General features: G+C 39.3%; 1 pseudogene across 1 annotated transcript; it reads left to right on the forward strand.

Moving 5' to 3' along the window:
* Window positions 1–2289: 2289 nt before the first annotated feature.
* On the forward strand, window positions 2290–3138 carry LOC308648191 (small ribosomal subunit protein uS2B-like; annotated as a pseudogene). Its single transcript has one exon. The product of its transcript is annotated as a small ribosomal subunit protein uS2B-like (transcript).
* Window positions 3139–8563: the final 5425 nt, after the last annotated feature.

An 8563-nucleotide genomic window follows, 5' to 3' on the forward strand; every position in this document is an offset into this window, starting at 1 on the left:
GAGGACTGAAGTGCCTGCTGCAGGTACATTTCAGGTACACCCAGTGTATGGGAGTTGCCTAATGGTTAAATCTCTTCCTGGCATCTACTTCTCCTCAGAGCAGGGTTTACCCTGGGTTAAGTAAACACTTTGGAATTTCATGCAGTTGGCATCCACTAATTCCAACAATGAAGATCCCTGATGATTTGAGTTTTTAAGAAAAAAACCCTTGTAGTAAATACTCATAGAAGACTTGGCGTTCAATTTTATGGCCATAGATCTTATTTTCTATAACATCTTAATATGAATCAGTTTTTTAAACCTTCCTGGAGATAATAGCTTTCTGAAAGTAATTTCCTGCAGAGTTCAGGTTCACCTAAGATTTATTGAATACTTAACAGATACCAAGCAGGATACCAGTATCTATAGCATCTCATTGAATCCTCAAAACTATCCTACAAAGAATAAATTAGTATCCTCCATTCCTACAAATGGGAACACTAACTCAAAAAAGTTAAATAATTTCTTAAAAAATCACATAGCCAATAATTAACTGTAGATCCAGAAATGAAGCACAGGTATTCTGACTTAAATTCTAGCATGCCTTGTACTGCTGGTTAGACTGATGTGTCTCCTAAATCTCACCAAATTGTTTTAAATAAGATAATATGTGACCACGTTCAAGAAACATGAAAAAAAATTCCCTAATACATTTCGGGGAAAATGGTACTCTGAATGGATGTGATGAATGTTTGAATTCCCTTTATAGTTCTAGGTTTGATTCAAACTTATTCTGGCTTACCAGCAAGTCTGCTATAAATTCCTACTACATGTTTGGGACACCACTCCTGGGAAAACTGACAAAATGAAGAGTTGTAAGAAGCAAAGCAGCTGGTCATGGTGGTACACACCTGTAATCCTAGCAATTTGGGAGGCTGATGCAGGAGGATTGCAAGCTCAAGGCCAGCCTCAGCAATTTTGTGAGGTCCTAAGCAACTTAAAATAAAAAATAAAAAGGACTGGGGATATAGCTTAGTGGTAGAGCACCCCTGGATTCAATCCCCAGTATCCTCCCTCAAATACAGATACACACACACACACACACACACACATAAAGAAGCAGCAAAGCAGAGGCCCTTGGCATCCTGATAGGGTTTATTCTAAGAAGAACTTCCCTCTACAATATGATTTCTTTTGCTTCGCTCTTTGATCAGAGGAGGATTTTTTTTTTTTTTTTGGTGGGGGGTACTGGGGATTGTACTATGTTGCCCACTGGTTTTTTTTTTTTAATACATGACAGCCGTGGAAAGCATTACAATTCTTATTACACATATAGGGCACAATTTTTCATATCCTTGTATATAAAGTATGTTCACGCCAATTTATGTCTTTATACATGTACTTTGTTTTTTTTTTGCATTACAATTCTTTTTTTAAAGAAAGAAACTGAAGATCTTTTTTTTTAAAGAGAGAGAATTTTAATATTTATTTATTTATTTATTTATTTTTAGTTTTTGGCAGATACAACATCTTTGTTTGTATGTGGTGCTGAGGATCGAACCCAGGCCGCACGCATGCCAGGCGAGCGCGCTACCGCTTGAGCCACATCCCCAGCCCAGCATTACAATTCTTAATACACATATATACCACAATTTTTCGTATCTCTGTTTGTATATAAAGTATGTTGACACCCAATTTAAGTCTTCATACGTGTACTTTGTATAATGATGTCCATCACATTCCACCATCCTTGTTAATCCCCTGCCCCCTCCCTTTCCCTCCCACCCCTCTTCCCTATCTAGAATTCATCTATTCCTCCCATGCTCTCCCTCCCTACCCCACTATGAGTCAACCTCCTTATATCAGAGAAAATATTCTTGCCCACTGTTAACTATAGTTAGAAAATACAACTCTTGAAGAAGAAAAGGAAAAACCTGAATTTTTATTTACACAAATAAGTGGTAAGACTACTAAATGCCATTGATACATTAAAAAACTGTTCCCAAATATTTGCTTTCTTGAGGAACTGGCATCTCTACCCACTGATATGTAGCTTGCAGCACTGCCCTTTTTGGCATTTTCAGGCTTGGCTGACATGATGATAGGTTTTACCTTCCCTCTTTTAAACAAATGTCTTATCATAATCTCAAACCTTGCTTTAGCCACTGAAATGTAAGTGGAGGTGACAGTAGGATCATTCTGAGTAGAAGCTTTAAGAATGATTGCTGGTCTTTTTGTGCTACCCAGGAAGAGGTCCCTCTGGTGGCACTGCTCTTGATTCCCATTATAACTTAAAGGGACACTGTCATAATGTCTGGAGCCCTTGATATCCTGCAAATGAAAGAGGAGGATATCCTCAAATTCCTTGCATTTCCAGATGGAAGAGTACATATTCTAAAAAAGAAAATCAATGGCATATACTTCATAAGTCTGAAGAAGACCTGGGAGAAGCTTTTACTGGCAGCTTATGCCATTGTTGCCATTGAAAACCTGCTACCATCAGTGTCATATCCTCCAGGAATAATGGCCCGCTGGCTGTGCTGAGTTTGCCACTCCATCTCCTATTGGTGCTTCACTCCTGGGACTGCACTAATCAGATCCAGACAGCCTTGTGGAATCCACATATTCTGATAGTTACTGATTCCAGGGCCTATCCCCAGCTTCTCACAGAACATCTTATGTCAACCTGCCTACCATTGCTCTGAATGGACAGATTCTCCTCCATATTTTGTGGACATTGCCATTCTGCACAATAACAAGGGTGCTGACTCTGTGGTCTGATGTGGTGGATGCTGGCCCAAGAAGTTCTGCTCACATGTGACAACATCCTCAATGAACACCCATGGGAGGTCATGCCTGATCTGTACTTGTACAGAAATCCTGAAGAGATCGAAAAGGGCGAGCAGGCCACTGCTGAAAAAGCTGTGACTAAGGAGGAATTACATGGTACACGGACAACTTCGGCTCCTGAGTTCACTGATGCCCAACCTGAGGTCACAGACTGGTCTGGAGGCATGCAAGGTGCCCTTTGTGCCTATCCAGCAGTTCTCTGCTGAAGACCTGAGCACCAAGCTAGTCCACAGCTCCTACTGTTTGGGACATGAAGTGGGTAAGAACCACCACCAAGTGGACTTGAGCTGTTCTTCTTCAGACACTTAAGCAAAATGGAAATAAGGGTATGGAAAATAAACACCAGTTTCTAAAAGAAATTTTTAAAAAAGTAATTGCTGTTTCTCACTAGGATACGTATTCTTTCCCTACACTAAGAGACAAAACATGTTCTCAGCAGAGGCTGGACCTTCTGCCCGAGTCCTAGAATAAGAAGGCATGTGAGTCAAAGCTTCAACCAAATACAGGAGTTGACCTTATAATGTAAGAAAAAGCCATTGGAAATTAGGTTTGTTTGTTACCTACTTTACTTGTACAGTGCCTGACCAAAGAATGATGATACTCTGAAATACAAGTGGTATGGTATCCACTTCTGCACTTCTCACATCAAGTAATGGAAAACAGTTTTCAATGTACAAAAGAGAATATCTGAAACCTTTAGGTAAAATATTTGAATAAGAACAGAGCATGGTTCTTAGTTGTGTTAAACAACTTTTTGTTAAGGTGACTAAAATACCTGAGCAAAACAACTTAAAGGAGAGAAGATTTACTTTGGCTCACAATTCAGAGGTTTCAGACCATGGTCAGCTGGCTCCTTTGCTTTGGGCCTAAGAAGAGGCAGAATATCATGGAGGAAAGCTGCTTACTTCATGGCAGCCAAGAAGTGTGTGTGTGTGTGTGTGTGTGTGTGTGTGTGTAGGGAGCAGACAGAGACAGAGAGACAGAGAAGGGGAGGAGAGGAGCCTGGGGATAAGACACCAAAAGATAAAATTCCTTCAATTAGGTCCCACCTCCTATAGTTTCCACTACCTCTCCATAGTCCATTCTGCCGGGATGGATAATCCTTTGATGTCCACAGGTGTCAGTCACCTCCTAAAAGCCCCAGCTCTGACCATTGCTGCATTGGGGCCTAAACCTTCAACATATGAGCCTTTGGGGACATTCCATATCCAAATCATAGCATGGTTTACAGGGTTTCCTTAAGTGAAAGTGATTGATAGATAAAATGACACTTAACTCTACCAATTTATTTCAAGCCCTAATTAGTGTTATCTTAAAGCTGCCAGCCAGTGTAACTCATAGAGCATGTGTCACACTGAATCATCATACGCAAATTAATGCCAGTGGCAATTTTCTTGTTATCAAATGGTTCCTTCAGGAAATAGTGTCCTTGTTATACTATGTTTCTTTTTTGTTGTTGTTATTTGTAAAAACATGTATTTTATAGGACAGTTGAGAACACTCAAGCTGTAGACATAAACTTGAAACTAAATGGTAAAGGTTTTATTATGGGGACTTGGAGTTGAAGAGAAAGGTTGGCTAAGACACCATGTCTGGGTACACAATTTTATAGAAAGAGTTTAAGCAATTTTTGTGACCTGAAATGCCCTTCTCCATCACCCCATCTCTGCCTGTTAAATGCCTCCTTGTGTTTCACGTTCAACTCAAATGTTTATTTCTTCTTCAAATTTCCCTAAGCCATCAGCTGGAATTAATTTTGCCTTTTTGCATATTTTATACCCCAGTATGCCTCTTCTAGAGATGCACTTAATTCACCCTTCAGCCAAATGCCAAAGGGCTGAGAATCAAAAGCACTCCAGCTGAAGCTAACACTGATGACAAATATCACTACCAAAGAATGAACTTCTAGGAGACACAAATAAACCTAAAATGTTGGGCTGGATATATAACTCAGTTGGTAGAGTGTTTGACTTACATGTACTAAGGCCATGGATTCAATCCCCAGCCCACACACACACACACAAAACCCTAAAATGTTGTTTTGCAAAAATATTAATTTTTATTTTAATATCATTAAAATATTATTGCTAAAAAATTAACACTTTGTATAGAAACAATAATTTCCTAGAACCACCTGCTGTTAGACTCTCTGGGAGTCACCATACAGCCAAGGAGAATACATGAACATGACTCATGTTCTAAATGGAATGAAATAAGAATTAAGTTCAGGTTTTAAAATAGTAAATACTAGATAAACCAGATATTTCCAGAAAGACCAGTGTTATAATTTATGATGTGACCTTTTCTCCTTCCTTGTATGACTTACATTTTTATAAACATTGATGGTTCAAAAGGATACGCTACTCTTCCTGAGTTATCTAGTTAATATAGCCCCTCTTTATGTTTGTAGTGATGATGAATTTATTTCCCTATTTACTTACCTAATGAAGAAATTTCTTTTTTCCTTCTGGTATTGGTTAGGGATCAATTTCAGGGCCTTGTGCATACTAGTAGCAGATTTTTTGCCAAATACCAAGACTCTGTCTAATGTTACTTAAAATAGAGACAGCCAGGTGTGGTAGTGCATGCCTGTAATCCCAGCAACCTGGGAGGCTAAGGAGGTAGATCACAAGTTCAAGAGCAGCCTCAGCAATTTAGTGAGACCCTGTCTCATAGTAAAATGGAAAAAGGGCTGGGGATGTATCTCAGTAGTAGGGCACCCCTGGGTTCAATCCCTATCACTGGAAATAAAAAAAAAGAGAGAGATAGCTTTTAGACAAACACATTCTACTTATTTACATTAAGTTTTTAGTCAGCTAAAATACCAAAGTCTTTATCCACTCAGATGGAATTAAGGGATATTAATAGTATAGTTTGGGAGTATTTTGGGGAGAAGGGTATTTTCAGGGTCCTTTCTTTTTTGGTACTGTGGATTGAACCAGGGATGCTTTACCATCAAGCTCTTTTTATTTCTTATTTTGAAGACAACATATCACTAAATTGCTTAAGGCCTTGCTAAATTGCTGAGGCTGGTTTCAAAGGCTCCTCCTGCCTCAGCCTCCCAAGTCACTGGGATTATAGGCATTTGTTTGGTTTAAAAGTAGAAAATGATGGGACTGGGTTATAGCTCAGTGGTAGAGTGTTTGCCTAGCTTGGTTGAAGCCCTCGGTTCAATCCTAGCACTGAAAAAAGAAACACACACACACACACACACACACACACACACACAACTAGAAGATGGATTTATGACCTTTTCCTTATTTGTTCTTTTTATATAAACATGACAGTAGAGTGTATTATAATATCAAGGTACTATGACTTCTTCTTTTTTTTTTAGAGAGAGAATTTTTTAATATTTATTTTTTAGTTTTCAGTGGACACAACATCTTTATTTTATTTTTATGTGGTGCTGAGGATCGAACCCAGCGCCCCGCGCATGCCAGGCGAGCGCGCTACCGCTTGAGCCACATCCCCAGTCTCACTATGACTTCTTATACTTTAGTTTGTCCAAATATTTTGGAACCTAACAAAGTATTTCTTGTTCTTCTCAGTGTCAGCATCACATACAAATAGCTGATACACTGCTAATAAACACATGTCCAGATAAGAGTCCAGTGGTGGCTACTAAGTACTTCTAGTTGAATTTTTCACATTTATAATCATTTACTTGCAATAAAGAGTTTTTTTTAAAAAAAGGGCTGTGGCTGTGGCTCAGTGGTTGAGCACTTGCCTCGCATGAGTGAGGCACTGGGTTTGATCCTCAGCACCACATACAAAAAATAAATAAAATAAAGATACTGTGTCCATCTACAACTAAAATATATTTTAAAAAAAAGAGTTTTTAAAAAAGATTGTTTAGTCATCTAACAACAGAGGTACATTCTCATGCAGCCATTATTCCTCAAGGATGCTGAGACTGCCAAATGTTTTTTGCTGAAATCCAAAAATATTGTGTTCTTTTTATCTTACTCTCAAGATTTCCTGTCATTTTTTAAATTTTTTTTATTAGTTGCTCAAAACATTACAATGATCTTGACATATCATACATTTGATTCAAATGGGGTACGTAATCTTAATCTTATTTTTCCTGTCATTTATTTTAAATGAACTTATGCTAGCTGTTAGAGATCACTGCTTCACTCCCATATACTTACAAATTACTAAATTGGTTAATACACTATTTTGAAATTTTCCTCAGAATTATTTAAATCTAGTAGTCTATGATGTGTAGAGTCCCCTCCCCACTTCCACCCCTTTTGTGTCATATACCTGTGTGATTTTCTGATATCATTCATTGCCTAGTTCAGTTTCATTTAATCACATATATCTGGATCCTTCTGAAGTCCTGGTGTTAAGGGAACAGACAAATGAGAATGGTGAGAACACAAGGTTAAGAGAATAATTCTGTAAAATGGGCCCACTGTGCTAACCCTCACATGCTTTCTTTTTCAAGAAGCAATTCACCTGCAGCCCTGCCTGGCCTAAGTGGACGGGATATGTCACATTCCTCAGCAATCTATCTGGTAGGTGTAGGAGAAATCTAGGCCCCGGATAATGTCGGTGGGAGGAACCCAAAAGACTTTTGTGACCAGATCCTAAAACTCTGGGAGATAAGAATAGATCCTCCTAACCATAAAATCTGTAAGAATGTATGGTTAAGAATCCAATTAGAGGGGCTGGGATTGTGGCTCAATGGTAGAGCACTTGCCTAGCATGTGTGAGGCACTGGGTTGATTCTCAGCACTGCATATAAATAAATAAAATAAAGATCTATTGACAATTTAAAAATATTTTTAAAAAATCCAACCAAAGCCAGGCACAGTGGCTCACACCTGTAATCCTAGTGGCTTGGGAGGCTGAGGAGGATCTTAAATTAGAGGCCAGCCTCAGTAACTTAGCAAGGCCCCAAGCAACTCAGTGAGACTCTGTCTCTAAATAAACTATAAAAAAGGGCTGGGGATGTGGCTCAGTAGTGAAGTGCCCCTGAGTTCAATTGCTGGTACCAAAAAGAATCCAATTAGAACTGGTCAGTATGGGCCAAGATGACCTAGAGTTGCCATGGCAGTGGTTATTTGAAAGTCTGATGTTACCCTGTTGTCAGTCAAAAGTCAAGAGATGGACCTAGGCAGGACTCTCTGGAAGATTCTCTGGTATCCCCAATAAAACTGGAGTACAGGAGAGGCATGCTGTCACTCTCCTCTCTGAGAAGACCCACTCACTCCTTGAGAGCATGTCCTTTCCCTTTTCCTATCCCATCAATAAACTCATGCTAGCTGTTAGAGATCTCTGCTTCACTCCCATATACTTACAAATTACTAAAGTGGTTAATACACTATTTTGAAATTTTGACATGTCTGAAATCTTTCTGACTTGGTTGCAAGAATTAGGGTTTGGAGTGTATGTGGGTGGTGCCTTTGGACCTCCTCAGTTTCTCGGAAGGCTCCAGCTCTGTAATACTGGGATGTTTGCTAAAAGATGTGGGCATCTGATTGATCCTGTTCCCAGACTGGTAGGACTGGACAGTGGATTGGTAGCCAGGGTGGACAAGGAGGGGCACCACTTCTTATAGCCATAGAAAAAGGCTGAACTATCAAAGTATTAGAGAGCCGGCCATTACAGTAGAGTCAAATCTGAAAGTAAAAGAGTTACTTCAGAGGGCAGACTGCCAAATCCAAAAGAGGGTACCCAGAGAACAGAGCAAGCACAAACAAGTTCAAGCATCAGGGAGGAAAGG

The sequence above is a fragment of the Spermophilus citellus genome, assembly GCF_964194105.1.
Source record: "Spermophilus citellus genome assembly, chromosome: 4".
Classification (NCBI taxonomy): domain Eukaryota; kingdom Metazoa; phylum Chordata; class Mammalia; order Rodentia; family Sciuridae; genus Spermophilus; species Spermophilus citellus.